The sequence below is a fragment of the Mustela nivalis genome, assembly GCF_964662115.1.
Source record: "Mustela nivalis genome assembly, chromosome: 12".
Classification (NCBI taxonomy): domain Eukaryota; kingdom Metazoa; phylum Chordata; class Mammalia; order Carnivora; family Mustelidae; genus Mustela; species Mustela nivalis.
In genome coordinates this window covers 66,972,838-66,994,382 of record NC_139031.1, presented here as the reverse complement: position 1 = coordinate 66,994,382, position 21,545 = coordinate 66,972,838, and the positions used below count along the sequence as shown (strand labels likewise).

Below are 21,545 nucleotides of genomic sequence, written 5' to 3'. Positions count from 1 at the left end.
ATGAATATGTTTTCTCTCCTATTCGAATTCAACCCTCAAACTTAACTAGCAAGCCCTTTCTTCATCACGTGATCTCATTTAATATGCCCCCACTGTTTTATTATATATAATAAATGCAAGATAGTCCTTTTGTAATTAAAGTATATTCTGTTTACATTTAATTGTCTTAATGAGTCTTATGGGTAAGAGGTGACTGTGGTGGAAGCCGCCATAAGGATGGCATGTCTTTATGGTATAGGCTTTAATACCCTTTCTGCATTGGTTGAGATGCTGAATCCATGAGCCTGGCTCATTCATACCATTCTTCAGAAAAAGATGTTTCGCGGGATATTTCGACACACTAAAATTGAGATAAAAGCCACAGAGGCTCTCTAGACTCAGATTTTCTCTACGATAGATTGCACTGAGACACCTACCATCTGGTCCCAGAAGGGACTTGCTTGACTCCAACCTATCTCGATCCTTCCGTTTCCTTTGCCAAACCTTCCCATTTCTATGGATAGCCAACATAGCCTTAAAAATTCATAGCCTTGACCTAAAACCATTCGCTGTACCTCTAAGCTAGATTCTATGATTTGTTTTAGGTGCTGGTATAAAATAACATTTGCACCCTACCTTTCCCTTGTAAGGTAAGTTAACCAGATACAATTTTAAAGGTGAGTGATTTTTTTCTCCACGAGGGCCTTATTATGTCAAATGTTAGCATAGGAAGCTTGTAAGTATAGTAAAATTTAATGTGTATCTGTGTTTATATTTAATTTTTTTACTAGATTATAATTAATGTAAATAAATAAACTATAGGACCAAGGGCGGAACCTTCATGTAATAGATACTCAATAAAAGCCAGTTCTCCGAATTAAAACCACATTGTGTTATCACCTTACACCAGTTAGAAAGGCCAAAATTAACAAGACAGGAAACAACATGTGTTGGAGGGAATGTGGAGAAAGGGGAAGAGAATGCAAGTTGGTGCAGCCTCTTTGGAGAACAGTGTGGAGATTCCTCAAGAAATTAAAAATAGAACTTCCCTATGACCCTGCAATTGCACTACTGGGTATTTACCCCAAAGATACAGATGTCGTGAAAAGAAGGGCCATCTGTACCCCAATGTTTATAGCAGCAATGGCCACGGTCGCCAAACTGTGGAAAGAACCAAGATGCCCTTCAACGGACGAATGGATAAGGAAAATGTGGTCCATATACACTATGGAGTATTATGCCTCCATCAGAAAGGAAGAATATCCAACTTTTATAGCAACATGGACGGGACTGGAAGAGATTATGCTGAGTGAAATAAGTCAAGCAGAGAGAGTCAATTATCATATGGTTTCACTTATTTGTGGAGCATAACAAATAGCATGGAGGACATGGGGGGTTAGAGAGGAGAAGGGAGTTGGGGTAAGTTGGAAGGGGAGGTGAATCATGAGAGACTATGGACTCTGAAAAACAAACTGAGGGGTTTGAAGTCACGGGGGGGTGGGAGGTTGGGGTACCAGGTGGTGGGTATTATAGAGGGCATGGATTGCATGGAGCACTGGGTATGGTGAAAAAATAATGAATACTGTTATGCCGAAAACAAACAAACAAACAAACAAACAAACAGTTCTCCAAAGAATGTGCAATTTCTAGGACAATGTGTGGCTTCCTTTAGATTGTCCCTCCACCTTGAGGTTGGGACTTTTAACAAATCCTGGGAGAGTCAAGTTGGAATTTTATGTTGAGCTGTTAATTACAACACTCATTTTTAGCCTATAAAAATGGCAGTTTCAGGGCACCTGGGTGGCTCAGTGGGTTAAAGCTGCCGTCAGTTCAGGTCACGATCCCAGGATCCTGGGATCAAGACCCACACCAGGCTCTCTGCTTCCTCCTCTCTGCCTACCTCTCTGCCTACTTGTGATCTTTATCTGTCAAATAAATAAATTTTTAAAAATCTTTAAAAAATAAAATAATGGCAGTTTTTTATAGCTCAACCTCACTGCTTCCCTTTTGTAAAAGATAACTCAGGTAGTTACCTTCAGAACTTACTTCAGACATTTCCAAAAACTAAGTCTGGTTTTATTAAGAGTGCTTTTGAGGATTGGTGAAAACTTAAAATATGCCTGTTTGAAAAGCTCCATTAAATCTATATTTGTCTTTCTTCTAATGAATCCCTTATAGTGTCTTGTGCGGATTAGAAATATTTTATATATTTTTTTAATTTAAGCTTTTTTTCAGTGATCCAAAATTCAGTGTTTATGCACCACATCCAGTGCTCCATGCAATATGTGCCCTCCACAATACCCACCACGCTCAACCAACCCCCCAAGAAACCCTAAGTTTTTTCTCAGAGTCCACAGTCTCTCCTGGTTTGTCTCTGCCTCTGATTTCCCCCAACTCACTTAAAAGTTAGATCTATAAAGTTATATAAATAAGAGACTGTTTTCCAAAAGTAGAATTGATATCATGAACTGTAAAATATCTAATGGTTTAATTAGAAGTGACTTATTTATTTCTTATTTTTAAAATACCATTCCAGAGCATAAACATGGGATCGATGAACATTTTAAAAAGAAATTTGTGGTTGCCTAGAGGTATTTTTGTCTTCCAGAGGGCAAAATCTTCATACTTAAAAGTAATTATTACAATATTTTAAAATTCAGCTAGTTTTATTAGCTTTTACTCCTTATTGAGGAAACATTTGAGAGAATTTTCTAATAATAAAGTCACTAAAAAGGAAACTATTAACAAGACTTTATTTTTTAATGCTAAAGCTGCTGCAGATGGATTATTTAATTCTTTTGCTCTCCATTGCCAAAACAACAAAGCTGGAGTTAACTACTAGTAAAAGCTCTCTCTGTTTATCACCCCATCTCTTCTTAATATGAATTCCATCCAGGACAATCTTACTATTCCCAAATATCATACTCTTCTTTTGTTCCCACTCTTTTCGTCTACCTAAATCCAACTTATTTCAAGAATTAAGAATTTAAGAATTTGAACTCCACCATCTCTGTGAAAACAATACTTTATTGCCTTACTTTTTAAAAAACTATTCTAGCACTAATCTTCAGTAAGGTTACAACTCTAGGGTCAAGAGGGTATTTCTTACCGGTTATTAACGAGCTAGACGCAAAGTGGACATATAGAGGCTTAACCATCAGCCAAGGGATTCTGGCTTTATTTCTCCCATCTTAAAAACAAAACTCCTCTTTATCTCTTGTGTTCCCAGAGCTACTGCCTCATTTATTTTATCTTGCAGACCCAAGCTGCTCTTGTCAAGATCAAGAACTTCCATATTGCCAAATCCAATGATCTGTTCTCAATCTTCACCCTACTTGACCTATAAGTAGTACTTGACACAGTTGATTTACTGCATGCCCGTCCAGCCACCTTCTCTATGCTTCCAGGACATCATCATGTCCTGTTGTCTTCCTCCTTAATAGCCATTCCTCCAGTCTTGTTCCCTTGTCCCCCAAAACTCAGACCTTAGAACTCCACACTCACTTCTTAGAGATACCACCTAGTCACATGTCTTTATTACCTATATTCTGAGGACTACCAAATTTATATTTTCAGTCTAAACCTCTTCTCTACAATTTAGACTCAAATATCCAATTGCCTACTTAACATCTTCATTTGAATATGTAAAACATATATCAAACATAACAAGTCAAAACCAAAACCAAGCTTCCCAATACTGATCACAAAAACACCACAAACTTCCTCTTCTCAGTAAATGGTAGCTACATCCTTCAACTTGTTCAGATAAACAATTTTAACTCCTCTTTTCTTACACCTTAACATCATAATTTTTGGTACATCTTGGCAGCTTCATTTTCAAAATACTTCAGTAATTCAGCCACTTTTCGTCACCTCTGATGTGATCACCAGCTCTTTCCTAGAATACTGTAATGGCTTCTTTTTTTTGCCCCACAGTTATGACTCATTTATACCTTTGCTTACCTATTTTTTTATTTTCTATCTCTCCCCATGAGAACCTGATTTTTCCAAGGACAGGGATTTTTCCGTTTTATCCACCATGGTATCCCCAATTCTTAGAACAATGCCTGTTAGTTATTTGCTAGGTGAATTCATGAACTCCACAAGAAATGGTGTCAAGTGCTAACCCCACTTGAGACAGGTAGGCAGTCATGCAAGGGTGAGGCAGCTGGGAAAAAAACTTTTCCTTAGCCATTTGGACAAGAGGCTAAAGATATACTATCTTTGCCTGTTAGAATGTTGATTTGCATAATGTTATTATTTTTTTTTTAAATGTAACTCACTCATGCAGCCAGGTAAATAGTGACTTGGCAACAGGGTAGGGGTCTTTCTGCCCTCCACTGCAACCACCTGCAGAACTGAGCCCCATCCATACCATATAGTCTTTTACTCACTGTGGGTCCATCCTGTCATTCCTCATTTTCTTGCTTTATGCTGGGCCCATCTGTCAACAGCCATTTTGCCATTGCACTTACGTGATTATTTTTTCTTGTAGTAGAGTATTATTTATTTGGACTCCTATCTCTATTGGAAGTAAGAAAGCCATGTATTTTAAAAGGAGAGAGAGATTGTGCTTTTTGTGAAAGTCAAAAATATTCCCCTGTGTTTAATAGGCAAAATGTAACTGTGTCAAAGAACACAACTTAAAAATTCATTATGAAATAAACTAAGCTAAAACCCATTGCCAGTACTTAGAAACGTATATGTGAGTGCCAGTATAAATAAAATAAGATTAATGAATTAAATGAGCCTGACATTTCAACAGGACTTGATTTTAAATAAAAAAATTTTAAAAATAATAATGCTGTGAAATTCAGATATATATTAAGTGAAAAAATTTCATCAAAACATTTAACAGATGGTAACTTTTAAAAGCATATCTACTGAATGTAGCAAAAATTACATGCCCAAAGAAATAAGCAGAAATCACATGCCAAAAAGAAATAAGCTTTTGAAAATAGGGAAAACTCTTATCTTCCTCAGTATATCAAGGTACACTAGAGAACTTACAGAAAAATTTATGAAAAGTTCATTTGTGACATTTTGTATTGTAGTTGAAAGCCCAGGTATCAATAATACCACCTACTTGGCTATATTTATGTGTACTTTCAGAGAAAATTCTAAGGTTACCAAGTGATTCAGAACCATACCTATGTCAGCTTCATTACTGATCAATTTGCTTGAAAAAAAATCTTAAAGTTTGATATAGGCTAATATTAATCAAGTTATAATTAATAACATGACAAAATTGGAATACCTGAACTCTGCATAGATTTTAGGAATAGTGGCCTTAGAATATGAATACTAGTATGCAGATATTTTATCTATGTTCAGAAGTAACAATTATGAAGAATTTGGGAGACTGTAAAACTGAATGAAATGACATATCCTTTGTCTCTGAAGGAGTCAAAGGTAAAATCGTACTTAGTATCACAATGAAAAACATGACATTTACATCTTAGTAAAAAGATGGCATCAAGATTCTTATCTCAAGAGAGAAAAATGTCCTAATTAAATTTATTTTCCCTTTTTAAAATTTTCAAATTTAAAATATTCCAATTTTATAAATGTTTGTCATATTAAAGGCTTCTCATACAGTAAAAACAAAGCTCTATTCGGTATCTGGCAGTTTTGTGGGGTTTTGTTTTTTCATTCTTAGCCCTCTTCATAGCCCTGTGTGTCATCACAGTAAGTACTTCATTTTGACTATAGCTTTTTCATAAACAAGCCAGTTATGTTTTTTGTTTGTTTTGTTTTGTTTTGTTTGACAAGTCATCAGATCAAAGTCCTGCTAATAAAAGGAGTAGATCCTCCTCTGTGAGAATACAAGAGGTTGGTTTCAGAAGATAGTTAATGTGTGGAGGGGCAAGATGTGTTTCTCTTGCGTAATTCAGGAGAAGAGCAGTGACAGCCAGCTCTGGTCTAGAAAGAGCGAACTGGAACTAAGAAGCCATCTCTTCTTTACCTCCTTCCATCTCCTCCACCTGTCATAGAAAACATGTAGTTGAAGTCTGAGGGGCCCAGCACTTTCAAAACACACACACACACACATGGGACATGGAGCTGGAGCCCTTTCTCAGAGACTACAAAATTTAACTTGGAACCTATAAAGAAGGAATACATGGACAAGAAGAGCCAAGAAAAAAATTAGACTAATGAGAAGGGTAGAACTTGGACAATTTGATGTTTAGACACATGATTAAGTTTATAGCTATATCAGTGTGGCATAGTAGATGGCACAATATATAGATTAATGGACAGAATAACAAACACAGAAACAGATTTTTAATTCAGGAGATAATTGGGTAAGGTAATAGTTTGAATTCACTTTCTAGGGAAAGGTAGAAATATCCTTTAAATAGCCCCAAGATGACTGCTTAACCATGGGTATGGAAAGAGTACACTTATTCTTACTCTATATACCAGAAGACATTTAAGATGAGTAATGGGTTTAGAGACATAAAATAAGTAGAAAGTGTAAGTGGATATCTCAAGATGAGAAAAGACCCATTAAGAATAAAGCAAAGGATAAAAACAAGAATCGCTTCATCCTGTTACATAAAAATTTAAAACCAATATACCAAAAGACATAAATAGGAAAAATACAGGCTGGAAATTTTTAGAACATGAGTATTTGACAGAAAAGTAATATCCTGAGTATATAGAGAGCTTCTGAAATTTAGAAAAACCAAAATATTTTCCAAGTTTCAGTTGGTTCCTGATTAATTCTATACAGAAGGTCACTTCATTCAGCTACCTTGACGTACATTACTCAAATAATTTAGCTTGGAAGAACATCAGGAAATCACAGTACTCAAAGCTAGGCTTTCTATGGTTGCTTTTTGGGAGCCAGGGGGTGGGTTTAATGGACACTATGTCTAGCTATGCCTTCTTTACACATTTTCCAGACTAATATTAATTAAGACTAGGTTATATTGAGCAGAAATTTGGAACCTAATGGCCCATCTGCCTGAGAGTGCATATTCAATGTTGTTTCTTTCCTAAAGAGAATCTTGGCCAAACTCTATTGTATTCCCTCAGAAACTCCTGATCATTAGATTTAAATTTCCCCAAAAGATGTCGCTCCTACACTAGTTTAGTGTCCTACTGAGACCACTTTTTTCCCTAGATCCCTAGAACAGCCTAACTTAAGGTATGGGATATGCAGCATTGAACTCCCAGCTACTTAATATCTGTTAGCTATGGGTATGCAGCACAGTATTTATAAAGGAACATTAAGAATTTGCTCTTTGTCACCTCCTCAGATCCTTTAAAATGTAAGTCAGTCAAGTATTTAGCAAAGACCACCTGTACAACATTTTCCCTATGTAACCCTAGAATCTCTCTTTAGTTTGAGGCTGTTGGTCAGCCTTGCAGGACACCCTACAAAACAGTTACATGAAATTCATCATTGTGTCAACTGTAAGAATGTTGTTGATTATGTTACACAATGGTCTCTTTATGTGGACTCTCAAGAGTTATTTCATCCTGGCCCTCGTACTGGAATATCTGTGCTTCTCCTGAACAGTTCATCTGCTACTATCTTACGGACACTGTGAGTTGGCTTTATACGTTTGCTGATAAAAAGCTAGAGCCAAATTTGTGCTTCATCCCTAAAATCAGGACACTTTGGCCTTCAATATTTTTACTAGCCTCCTTCTCAAAGGTTGCAAATCCTTCCCCCAGTTGCCATTTGTCTTCTGTTTTGACTGCTAATATTTGTGTGGTTTTTTAAAAAGATTTTATTAATTTACTTGACAGAGATCACAAGTAGGGAGGCAGGCAGAGAGAGAAGGGGAAGCAGGCTCCCCGCGGAGCAGAGAGCCCGATGTGGGGCTCGATCCCAGGACCCTGAGATCATGACCCGAGCCGAAGGCAGGCGTTTAACCCACTGAGCCACCCAGGTGCCCTGTTTTTTTTGTTGTTGTTTGTTTGTTTTTAACATATAAATGTTCAAGCTCAAATGTATTGGTCATTTTGATTACTCTGTTTCCCTCAAAGCATGAGACTCTGGGGACACCTGTGAAAGGAGAGAGGAAAGGATGGAAATCTGAGCCAGAGGGGCTTTTTCTCGTGTGAAATTCTGACAAAGTCTCCTGCAGGCTGTGTGATGTCCTTGAGCAAAATGACAGATTCAGAGGAGTCTGGAGCCGGAGAGGAATAACCTGGTCAATGGACCCTGGCCCCCCTCATTGCTGGCTGGGAGCAGCCCTGGGAGATTAAGACTTTGACATCAACAGTGAGGCAGATAAAACAGTGCTGTATCTGCAGACTGTCTATTCCCCTCTCAGGGCAGCTTCTCTTACTGGGAGATGGGAACAGGGCACTTCTGCACGTGTCACCACTCACCCCTGGTCTTGGGCACACATCCATACATCTTCAGGGAATTTGTCCTCCATGATTTTCATGGGCCTCTTTCTGAAGATGAGTCTTAACCAGGGCAAAAGACAAGTTACGGTCCATGTCTGTGCTGTGAGCCTTCTAGACACAACCAATGGGCCCATCTCCCTCCTCCACCATTAGTTCAATTTCCATCCCTCTTGCCCTTAGCTCTGCCGCTCTTGATTGCTTACCTAGAACTGTGATCCGGACTCTCCTTCTGGAAGGGTCACTGAGCTCTTGGTGATCACGCTCATTAGCTGAGTTCGATGCACATATTCGTTCACAGTCCCAGGAGACCACAGGAGTAGGAAGCAGAACCTACGTGGATCACCTCAGTTTCACGCACATTCTTTACAGCTGCCATCATGCACAAGCAGCCCTACCTCCCTTAGCTAATCAGGAGCATTTGCCCCTTCCAAAATGGTGACTGTTTTTGTTTCTTGCGTGCTGGACCTCACAGTCAATTTTTCTGAAGTGAGATCTGGGCAGCTCACCTCCACACCCAGTGCAAAGAATGACAAGGGAAGTATTTGCAGTCAATAATAATAATAATAAAGAAACCCAGATATTTACAATGAAATTCATGTGCTACATCAAGAGACCAGAAGAAAGAAATGGGAATAGAGTCATTTATATACATATGTATGTATGTGTATGTGTGTGTGTGTGTATACATATATATGAATTCATAATTTGGTGAACATAGAATTTTAAATAAGCAAGGAAAGGAGAAGAAAATACAATTTGATTCCTTTTAAAGGTTTTATTTATTTGAGAGAGAGAAAGAGAGAGAGCACGAGAGGAGAGGGGTCTGCAGGAGAAGCTGCTCAGCAGGGAGTCTGATGTGGAAATCAACCCTGGAACTCCAGGATCATGACCTGAGCAGAAGGCAGCTGCTCAATGAGCCACCCAGGTGCCCTACAATTTGATTTTAGCTAATCTCTAATACAGAGATAGTTTAAACATATAAATAAAAGAGGAAAGCAAAATGCATACAATCCTAATACTCATATAACAGAAATATTTCTCTTGGTCAAAGGAAAGGCCATATATAAATAGCAAATTGGAAAAAGTATTTTAAAAACCAATAGAACTACTCAATATCTATATATATATAAAGAAGTCTTACAGTTTTTTTTTTAAACAAGATTTTCTCCAGCTTATGACTGGTTTATAGTTTACGATTCCATATAGTATATCACTTCATTCCATTACTTTGGACTACATTACATAAATAGTTTAACTTGGAGGGTACATCAGGAAGCAACACTGCTCAAAGCTGGTCATTCTGTGGGAGCTTTATTGAGTTTTTCCTTGTTCGTTCTTTCTTTCTTTCTTTTTCCTTTTTCTTCTCTCGTGCTCTCTCTCTCTCTCTTTTTAATGTGAGCCGTGGGCTTTTATTTATGCCTTCCTTAAACATTTTAAGGAACAAAATTATTGAGTCTGTGCTATATGGAGCAGAAATTTGGGTCCTCAATAGTCCATCTGTCTGTGATTAAGAGCCATTTCCAAGTTTTTTCCCAAGGAGCATCTTACCAGGTCATTACTGCCCACAGCATGGCACTCTGATGGTTCTGATTTTTAATATGCAGAGAAAATGTTTCCCTCACCCTAGTTCCCCTGTCAGCTCATGTTTAAGTTTGTACTGGAAATCAAACAAAACAGCTGCAGTCCAGATATTGTCAGAGGGGGGTTGACATTTTCATATTTTTTCTGACTGTAATTTTTGGTCTTGCTCCTCCCATCTCATTTTATCTTATTTTATTACTCTTTATTGTTGTGATTTGTTTTTCTCTTTTCTAACATGCTGCCGTCATCCAGTTTTTCTTTTTCTACTGATTTAAACCTTTTATCCCCTGCATCTACCATTCCAGTGGTTATCTTTAATTCTCTCCTCAGAATTCTAATATTATCTGATCGGGGTCATGTAAAAAGAACAAGCATATTATTGGAGCAAAAATTGCTATGGTCCATCACTTCTCGCATGAAGCATGTGCACACTTCTTTTTTGGCAAGGTGCTAGCCTTGAAAATACCAATGGAGTTATAAGGGGAGATCAGAAAGAAGACACCAGAGGATTGGCAAGCGTCTCTCTCAGCATTCTGGTCGTCTTTAAAATACCAGGGAAGATATGTGGAGATAACAGAAATAGGAATGTATACTGGCGCCAGCCCGTGTCCTCAAGTTTCCTCTATCAAGGTCAACTGCCTTCACTATAAATCTTTTTATCTGTTTATTTTTGAATAGGAAATAAATTTAGATGATTCAAAAAATCAAAAAATGTTAAAGGCAGAGAGTGAAAACTTCTACTTTTCCTCTACCTAGTTCTCAGGACAGCTACCTGCGGCTTGTACTTATTAGCGTTTTCTGTGTTCTTACGAAGTTCCTTTATATAGTATAAAGAAATAGGCATATACATTCCTACTTTTGCTCTCTTTAACATAAAAGATACCATATGACTCAGGTTTGTGTACTTTTTTTTCCCACTTCATAATATTCCTTGGAGATATTTCCTCATCAATGTAGAGTTTCTCCCATTCTTTGTTACCATAGTGTTATGTGACCTTGGGGCTCCACCGTCAAGCCACCACCTTCTCACTGATTCCTGTGTTGATCCACATTCCCTTTTTAATTAGTTCCAACCAATTACTATTACAAATAATACTGTAATATCTATTTACATGTCATTCTCCACCAATGGGAGTATGTATGTAAGTTCCCCAATATGGGGTTACTGGCTCAGAGGGTATATGCATTTTTAATTTGGTATTTACAGGAAAATTGCCATCCTTAGGGACCCCAGCAGTTTCTACCCCTGACCAGCAATGCATTTGTGCTTGTCTCCAGCAGCCCCACATCCTCAGGGTGTATCAACTTCCATCTGGTCATATATTTAAAAGCAATTAATATTTCCATTTCTGTGAACACTCTGCTTATACCGTCTGCCCATTTATCTATGGATGGTCTTTATCTTGTCAGCTCTGAAGAATTCTTTATGTGTTTGGGAGATTAGCCCTGTGTCTATGATATAAGATACACATACTTGTTCTCAGTCTATCTTTTGCTTTCTTATGGTGTTTTTGCTTTGTGGAAGTTTTTGTTTTTTGTTGTTGTTTTGTTTTGTTTTTACAGAAAGAGAGGTTTTGTCAAGCTTTTCATTTATGACTTCTGGGTTTTGAATAGTTTTTTTTTTTTTTTTAGATTTTATTTATTTATTTGACAGAGAGATCACAAGCAGGCAGAGAGGCAGGCAGAGGGGGGTTGGAAAGCAGGCTTCCTGCTGAGCAGAGAGCCCGATTTGGGGCTCGATCCTAGGACCCTGGAATCATGACCTGAGCCGAAGGCAGAAGCTTTAACCCCAGGCACCCCTAGTTTTTGAATAGTTACAGATTTCTTCACTCCAGAATCATAAAGGAAATCACTTGTGTTTTTTTCCATACCTTATGATGGGAGGTAGGGATCCAACTTAATTTTGTTTCAGATGACTACCTATTGCTAATACTATTTATTAAAGAGTCCATCTTTTCCACCATTAACATTACATGCTACCTGTAACACATACTAAATTTATAAATGTGTATGGGACAATTTATGTACTTTTTTACTCTGGATCAATAGCTGTTCATGCAGCAGCCTCACACAGTTTTAATTATAAAGGTTTATCATATGTTCTATTATGTCATAGTCTGTTATAATATGGTTTTATGTCTAGTGAAAGTGCCCTATTGCTATTTTTTAATCAAATTTTAAGCTATTCTGTTTTTTTTTTTTTTTCTAAATGAAATTAAATATCAGCTTAGTCTGTTTCTAAAAACCCTGTTAGTATCTATATTGGAATCATATCACTTCATAAAGTCATTTAGGATAAACAATATCCTTTGGTTATAATTTTGGTCTAAAACTAGTATGTGCCTTTTCATTTGCATAAGTTGTCTTTTACATCAGTTTGGACACATTTAAGTTTCCATTCCAATAAGACTTGCTCTCTTGCAGTTAAGTTCACTCTTGGATGTTTTCTCTTTTTGATGGCTGCTCTAAGTGGGGTCTTTTCTATCACTGTAGCTTCTCCTGGTAATTGTTTGTATATGAAGATGTCTCTATATTAAATCCATATCCTCTCTATTCTAAGGAATTTTGTAAAAAGACTTTATTTACTTATTTGAGAGAGGGAGTGCACAAGTGGCATGGGGGGTAAGCGGCAGGCAGAGGGAGAGGGAGAAGCAGGCTCCCTGCTGAGCAAGAAGCCCCAGGTCTTATTCCCAGGACCATGAGATGCTTAACTCACTAAGCCACCCAGGTGCCCCAGGGAATTTTTTATTACTCATTTGTAATAGTTCGTTCAGTTGATTCTTTAAGGTTTCAGATATGCAATCATATCATCTAAATATTGATTGTTGGGCCTCCTCCTTTTATTAGTTTCTGCCTCTAATGCTTTTATATTATCTTATTCTGGTTTGTTTCTTATTGTCTTTATGTGGTCTTGTCATGAGCCTTCAAAGAAGATATTCCTGATTTAGTCAGAGTGCCTGTAGTGTTCCACAAGGTGGACTGGGTATATCATATTAAGTTAGTAGGAATCAAATATTCATTTAGAGTATTTGGGGGTCAAAATTGGACTTGAAAATTTTGTCAAATGACTTTTCAACTTCCATGGAGATGATCATCTCATTTTTCTTCTCCAATCAGTTAACATAATTAAGATATTAAGTATTTTATAATATAAAAATACATTAAATATTTTTAAATATTGAAGGTGCACTTGCATCTTTTCATATGCTTACTGGCCATTTATATCTCTTTGGAGAAATGTCTGTTCGAGTCCTTTGACCACTCTGAATTGTGCTGTTTGTTTTTGTTGTCGTTAAGTTGTAGGAGTTCTCTACAATTTTGGAAATTAATCCCTTATGGCATATAATTTGCTAATGTTTTCTCCCATTCTGTGTACTGTCTTTTCATCTTCTTGATGGTGTCCTTTGATGCACAGAAGTCTCTCATTTTAATGAAGTCCATTTTGTCTGTATTTCTAAGAGTTTTATAATTTTAGATATCAGTTCAGGTCTTTGATCCATTTTGTGATCATTTTTATTTTTATAATATTTTTAATTTACAGTAATTGAAAACAAATCAATGACTACGTCTCCAATGCTTCACTCTTTTAAAAACAAATATCTAGGGGCGCCTGGGTGGGTCATTGGGTTAAAGCCTCTGCCTTTGGCTCAGGTCATGATCCCAGGATCCTGGGATAAAGCCCAGTATCAGGCTCTCTGCTCAGCAAGGAGCCTGCTTCCTCCTCTCTCTCTGCCTGCCTCTCTGCCTACTTGTGATTTCAAATAAATAAATAAAATCTTTAAAAATATATATTTGTTCAAAAAAAAAAAACCCACAAGTATCTATCAAATTTGCATGTCACCATTCTATGTTGAGTTGTGGGAGTGGGGCCAGTTACAGTTTCAGTATGTGTCTCCATATCAAAAGAAGCCACATCGAAGGAGAAACATCTGAACCTGATGTAAATCACAAGAAAGTAAGTCTGTTGCCATGTTTGAATGAGAATTTGGAGTCTTGAAAAGAGTCTAGTGTATTTTGTGTGTGGAAAGAACATAAATAATTAGGACCAGTGTGCAGACTATAGAAAATCAATCGCATTAATGGCCCCATATAGTAGTAGGTACCCCACCGTCATAGTCTGCCCCATTATCTTATATTTTTCTCCCACTCTGATTTAGGACTCAGCCAGTTTACCTGCTTTGGCTAATGGGATATCAGCAAATGTGTCACAGAGAATATTCTGAAAGAAGATGCATGTGTCTGCTAATCTCTGGCATGACTGAGTTCTACTCTTCTGTGTTTCTGCCATGCTATGAGAACACATCAGTGCCAGCCTAATTAAATGAGATAAACTTGGAGGAAACCAAGTTCTCCCATCATCCAAAAAGAGGTCATCCAAGATGATCTAGTAGTTAGCTGGACATAATGAGGAAAGCCAGCTGAGATTAGAAGATACTTCTAATCAAATCCTGTCTAAATAGTTGACCCATAGGAAACTAAAAACAAAACAAAACTAAACTCCCATTATTTGGGCAGGGGAGGTGTTACATAGCCCAGTTGAAGCAGATAAATAACATATCAATGAATAAGTTACATTGCATAATCTATCTAGTTGAAAGATAAACCTTCCATCCCATTTTTTATTTTTAGGCATTTGGCATTTCTTAGAAAATAAACTTAATAGGCTTGTGAGTCACTCTGATGCAGTGTGTGGACATGATAGATCTGAGCTCTTTTCACAAAGACCTTAGGTATCTAATCCATGATTATCATCTATCAAGATGTGGTGTCAATGTACATTGCTATTCTCACTGGGAATTCCATAGACAATCAATAAAGAGTTCTATTTCAGTGACCCTGATTTCTTGGCTTGGCCTGGGAGCTCATGATGTCAACATTCAAATCTCTGAATGCAAAGAGGAAGTGATTTTAATTATTCACTTCAATTTTCCAATCATTTTCAGTGATGAGCTATCACCACCAACAAATCAGGGCATAATTCTATTTGCTTTTGAAATGTGTTTGCTCCTCTTTAGGTTTGTCTAAGATAGCCCTGTGTTACACATTCACCTGAAACAAGACCCCTGAACTTCATTATCTTTATCCATGGCAGACCTTTGAACACTTTGCACTGATATAGACATTACCAAGCATTAGTATACATACTAGTTAACATTTTACTAATATTCTCTGTTGTAGCCAATAAAATTTGTTTTAGAGGCTTGGCACAAACTTATATACACAAAAATTTGGCACATGGCAGTGGAAATTCCTGAGATGGCACATCAACACTGCTCTTTGCCCTAGTAAGAGACGGCCTTTGTAACTAGAAAAAAAAAGTTCAAAACTAAACTCTTGACTTTATCTTTGAGGTATTTTTTGCCCAGACTTCTCAAACTCAGTAAATGGATCAAAAATAGACCCAGGAACTAAGACCATAACTCTGGAAGTCATTTTGATTCTTCCTTTCCCCCACATTTCCAATCTGTCAGCAAATCCTATCAATTCTGTGTGTAAAATATTTTTCAAAGACAAAACCCTTCTAGCCGTTTCCTCTTCCCTGTTGTATTCCTGAACATTTGCTGTTTTTTCTTCTGCATTAATTTCTTGCCTTTTTATCCATTCTTCATATTTTAGTTAACATGTTATTTTTAAGAATTTTTTTAGATTAATTTCAGATTTGCAAAAACTTTTAAATATAATACCACTATTCCTATATAATCAAATTTACCAGATGTTAATATTTTACCACACATACTTTACCATGTCTATCAATATATCCATTCATCTATGTATACAATTTATTTTCTAAAAAAGCTGAGAATTCTAGTTTAAAATCAAACATTGCATTGGTTGTAATGTCACTTTAGTCTCCTTAAATGTGGAGTTTCTGTCTGTATCTCCATGAGCTTGATACTTTTGAAGAGTAAGGCCAGTTAGTTTTTAATAGCCCAAAGGTAGAAGCAACCCAAATGTCCACTAATAGATGAATGGATAAAGAAAATGTAATATAGACATACAATTAAATATTATACCACCAAAAAGTAAGGAAATCCTGTCACAAGCTATAATATGGTTGAACCTCAAAGACATTAGGCTAAGTGAAATAAGCCAGTCATAGAAGGACAGATACTATATGACTCCCATCATAGGAATTAGCTAAAATAGCCAAAACTGTAGAAACAAAATGTAGAAAGAGGTTTGCCAAGGGCAAAGGGAGAGAATAAATCAGTATTTAGTGGTATATACAGTGTATATAATGGGTTCAATTGAAAGATGAAAAATTTCTAGAGATCTGTTGCACAACATTCATATATACTTAAAAATGGTTAAAATGGTAAATTTAATGTTTTTTTTTTACCACAATAATAATAAGAAGAAGATGGCCAGAACATTATGGGGAAAAAGTGTTTATCCACAGTGGTAATCATTTGTTTACTCATTTATTCATTTAATCAGAATAGTTTCAGGAATCTTACTTTATCTATAGATTATATTACTGTATTTAGTAATTGTCCCATATTTGACCAGTGTGAGCTAAGCCCCATCTAGCTGGTTCCTGAATACTGTTGATAAATCTCCATTATTCTTTTTCTTATTTTCTGGGTTCTGGGCTCATCTATCCTTTCTTTTCTGAAGCCCTGTCTCCTAGAAACCGAAATTTGAGTGCTTGTTTTTGTGGAATATTATTGCTTCTAGGTCCTCTCATTGGATAGAAGTAGGAGGTATATTATTCTGTTAGACCAGTTTATTTCAATCTTCTCTCATTTTTTAACCCATTAATTTGCTTTAGGAACACACACGGAACCCCAAATTTAGCTAATAAAAATAAGCTTATTGTATAAACATCATATAAGAATTAAACATAGCATTTACAAAACTAGTAGTATAAGTCTACAATACATTACTGGAAACTCTTGGGACTACATGTATTTGGGTATTTAATTATTTTCAGATTTCATAAATGTAATACTTACATTATGTAACATACTCAGTAGGGTAAGGGCAATACTATGTAGCAAAATGTTAATGTTTTATAGCAAAGCATCACACCAAGTGGGATTAAGAAAGATAAAATAAACTTCATTTTTGTTTGGGTCAGATTCTACCATTAGATAGATTTGCTGTGAACTATTGAAGAAATTGAAATCTTTGGATTTAGGAGTTGCAGATAAGGGATTGTGAACCTATAATCATGTGTTTTTCTACAAGAATTTAATGCAATATTTCAACAAAATTTGTTTATCTAGTGTATTGTATCTAGTCCGTTTCTTTGTAGTAGCTGTTGTTTTTATTTCCAATTGGAAGTTCTAACTCATAATTGAGGTTGTTGGGAATGATAGAACTATTTATTTGTGTAATTATATCCTTCATTGTTATATACATCAATTAGTTCATAATCACTAATTACATGTTTTTCCCAGTCCACATGTGTGGCAAAACAATGCTCATGTTTACCATACCATTTCCTCTTCCTAAGTGCACAGGAAGACTATATTTCCCAGCATCCACAGCCATTACCTTTGGAGAACATGACATTGCCAGATAATAGAGTATAGATGAAAATGAGGGGAGCCATTTTGAAGACGAGCTCTGAAAAACATCCCATGTGACACGTCAACTCTCATTTCCTTTCCCATAGAAATCCTGGATACCATGTGCTCCAGATCATTTGGTATACAGGATGGAGGAAGACTGACCTGTGATGTGAGTGAATAGTGTTTTATTGTGTTAAGCCACTGTGATTTCAGGGATATTTTTGTCATATCAGCACAGCCTACCAAATAATTCTTCCCCAAATAAAAATCCATCCTCTCCTGGCATGAGTTTTTAGCATAGAGCAAAAATTCATCAAGCCATTCTCTGTTAAGTGCGACCATCATGTATATCACAAGTTGACTTATAGGTTATGTGTCAATGGTTTTGTCCCACTGCAAATTGAAATGTTAACCAGTAAGTTCAGATGATAGTAATTGCCTTTTAACATTGCATACCAATGATATTGTGCAAAATCCAGTAGTGTCCCTTGCTTGATCAAGACATCCGACTAACAGCTTATTTTCTTTTCTCACCTTGAGTTTCCATAACATGTCTCAGCTTCCCTGCTCCAGGATTTACTTCAGAGCACCAGGATCTTTTTTGGCCCAGTCACAACAAAAGCCCAGGAGTACAGAAGAGTTAATGCCCCCTGGAGCAACTCAGCTACACATGGTGAGTCCATGGATGAAAATCTAAATCTCTTATCACTTTGAAGGGAAATTCTGAGGTATATTCTTTTTTTTTTTTTTTTTTAAGATTTTATTTATTTGAGAGAGAGAATGAAAGAGAGAGCATGAGAAGGGGGAGGGTCAGAGAGAGAAGCAGATTCCCCATGGAGTTGGGAGCCTGATACAGGACTCGATGCTGGGACTCTGGGATCATGACTTGAGCTGAAGGCAGCCACTCAACCAACTGAGCCACCCAGGCACCCCTCTGAGGTGTATTCTACACAGTTCCTTAGCATATCCCCAGTAGAACAGAGTTCTACTTTCTAGAACAATAGCCAGATCAATAACATACTCTATGTTGGCTTTCCTCTGGAACCTCTCTTCACCTCCTCAATCTTTCTGCTTTCACACTGTGGCTTCCTGGGATCATGCCCAAATTTATAAACTGTTTTAGGGAAACCAAACGAATTAAAAATTTCCATTGGAGTGCTGTCTTTTATGAATTTGTTCTATAAAAGCAATCAACTGGATTCCCAGTTGATTAGAAAGGAATTACATATTGCTTGAAAATGGTGCAAAAACAAACAATACATTAGTTACTGAGGTGGTAACTAGTAAACAGATTTGATTCAATAAAATACACTTTAAAGATTGACACTTTCCTATTTTGGCTTCTTATATATATAAAATCTTCACCCCCCCCCAAAAAAAACCACAAAAAACAAAAAAACCATGTGTTCTAGGACACAGAAACTTCTATTCTATATTTGTAAAGGAGCTCTAATCAGCTCTTGTTATTATTTTGAACTGAAGGGAAATCTTCAATCCATGCTGGGGATCTGAGCTCTCTAAAAGGGTTGCTAGTGGAGAGGAAGCAAGATTAGGCAAGGAGGTCATCCAACTGCAATGCAAACCTGAGGCTCTCAGCCAACCTACCAGGGAGCTCCAGAGTAAAGATTTCCCATTAGAGGAGTCCTAGGCCCTAGTACTGACACCATGCTCAGCCAAGGCAAGAGGGTGGCTGCCCAGGAAAAGTGTTCCTCTGTTCAAAGGACATGGCAGATCCTGAAGGTGCTAACGACTGGCAGCTGGCTGTTAACCATTCTTTTTGTAGTTGAATGGTAAATTCTTCCCTGAAGGAAGATTCAAGCAGCACATCCCCATGGCTGCCACAGTTTTACAAATATAAACACCAGTGGGGCGCCTGGGTGGCTCAGTGGGTTAAAGCCTCTGCCTTCGGCTCAGGTCATGATCCTGGGGTCCTGGGATCAAGCCCCACATCTGGCTCTCTGCTTGGCAGGGGGCCTGCTTCTCTTCCTCTCTCTGTCTGCCTCTCTGCCTACTTGTGATCTCTCTGTCAAATAAATAGATAAAATATTAAAAAAAAAAAAAAACAAATATAAACACCAGTATGAAAACTACATGGCAAATTACCCAAGATGAACTACAGTCTATGTAAAGTGAGATGATCTAGTTGGAGTCCAAAATGGCAGAGGAGCAGGAGACCTTAATTTCATCTGGCCCCAGGAATTTTGCTAGATAGCTATCAAATCATTCTGAACATCTGTGAACTCAAACAGAGATCTAAGAAAAGACGAGCTGCAATGCTACAAATAGAAAAGTGACCACTTTCTGCAAGGTTGGAGGTGCAGAGAAATGAATCCCAGGCAATATATGGGAAGATAGACCATGGGAGGATGGAGCCTCCATTAGGTGGCTACCAGCAAATGTTAGGGCAACAGTGTACAAAATCAGAACTTTTAGAAGTCCATACGTGCACCACAGCAGCCTACAGGATTTGGAGACTCAAAGCAAGGTCATGTGCTTGAGACAGAAATGCTCAGTCACAGGCCAAATGAGCATGGAATACTGATGGAGACCAGGGATGCAGGGATGATTGACTGCTTTTCCCTGAGAGTGCACTGAGGAGTGGGCCCCAAGTTTTTGGCTCTTGGGCCAGAGATGGGAGGACACCATTTTCATTCTCATCCTCCAAAGTTGTACAGAAAGCTTTTAGAGAACAAAAGTTACCTGGAGCAAACCTAATCAGATTACTTAGCCTGGCCCCTGGCAAGGGCAGTACAGTTCTGCCTCAGGCAAAGACACTTGAGAATCATTGCAATAGGCCTCTCCCTGAGAAGATCAGCAAGAACATCCAGCCAAGACCAAGTTCACCAATCAATGAGAACTACAAAACTCCAGTGCTAGGAACAAATAGCACATAGAATTCATGATTTTTCCCCCAATGGTTCTTTAGTCTTTCAAATTTAATTTTTTTTCTCAACCAATTTATTTTATCAACTCTTTTAAAAATTCTTCTTTTAATTTTCACTTTTACAGTTATATTCTATACTTTAATTGTATTTCATGAAGTTTAAGAGCATGCTACTAAAGAATGAAGGGTTCAACCAGGAAATTTAAAAAGTTTTAAAAATTCATGGAAACAAAAATGAAAACATCAATGTACAAAATCTTTGGGATGCAGCAAAAGTGGTCCGAAGAGGAAAGCATATAGCAATACAAGCCTTCCTCAAGGAACAAGAAAGGTCTCAATTACACAACCTTAATTTACACCTAAAGGAGCTGGAGAAAGAACAGCAAATAAAGCCTAAACCCAGCAAGAGAAGAGAATTAATAAAGATTAGAGCAGAAATCAAAGAACTAGAAACCAAAAGAACAGTAGAACTGAGCAAGGAAAGTAGGAGCTGATTCTTTGAAAGAATTAATAAGATTGATAAAACCCTGGCCAGACTTACCAAAAAGAAAAGAGAAAGGACTTAGATAAATAAAAATCATGATTGAAAGAGGAGAGATCACAACCAACACCAAAGAAATACAAACAATATATAAGAACATAATATGAGCAACTCAATGCCAACAAATTAGGCCATCTGTAAGAAATGGATGCATTCCCAGAAACATATAAACTACCAAAACTGAAACAGGAAGAAATAGAAAACCTGAACAGATCCATAACCAGCAAGGAAATTGAAGCAGTAATAAAAAATCTCCCAACAAGAGCCCAAGGCCAGATGACTTCCCAAGGGGAATTATACCCAACATTTAAAGAAGAATTAATGCCTATTCTTCTGAAGCTGTTTCAAAAAATAGAAATGCAAGGAAAACTTGCAGACTCCTTCTATGAGGCCAGCATTACCTTGATCCCCAAATCAGACAAAGACCCCACTGAAAAGAATTACAGACCAATATCCCTGGTGAACATGGATGCAAAAATTCTCACCAAGATACTAGCCAATAGGATCCAACAGTACATTAAATGAATTAGTCAACAAGACCAAGTGGGATTTATTCCTGGGATGCAAGGGTGGTTCAACACCTGCAAATCGGTGTGATACACTACATTAATAAAAGAAAGGACAAGAACCATATGATCCTCTCAATAGATGCAGAAAAACATTTGACAAAGTA

At 37.2% G+C, this 21,545-nt stretch overlaps 1 long non-coding RNA gene across 1 annotated transcript; it reads left to right on the top strand.

Annotated features, from left to right (window-relative positions):
• Positions 1 to 204: 204 nt before the first annotated feature.
• LOC309845785 lies at positions 205 to 18,161 on the top strand. The gene is made up of 3 exons (XR_014301512.1): positions 205 to 629; positions 17,552 to 17,616; positions 18,007 to 18,161. It is a non-coding gene; the product is annotated as an uncharacterized lncRNA (long non-coding RNA).
• Positions 18,162 to 21,545: the final 3,384 nt, after the last annotated feature.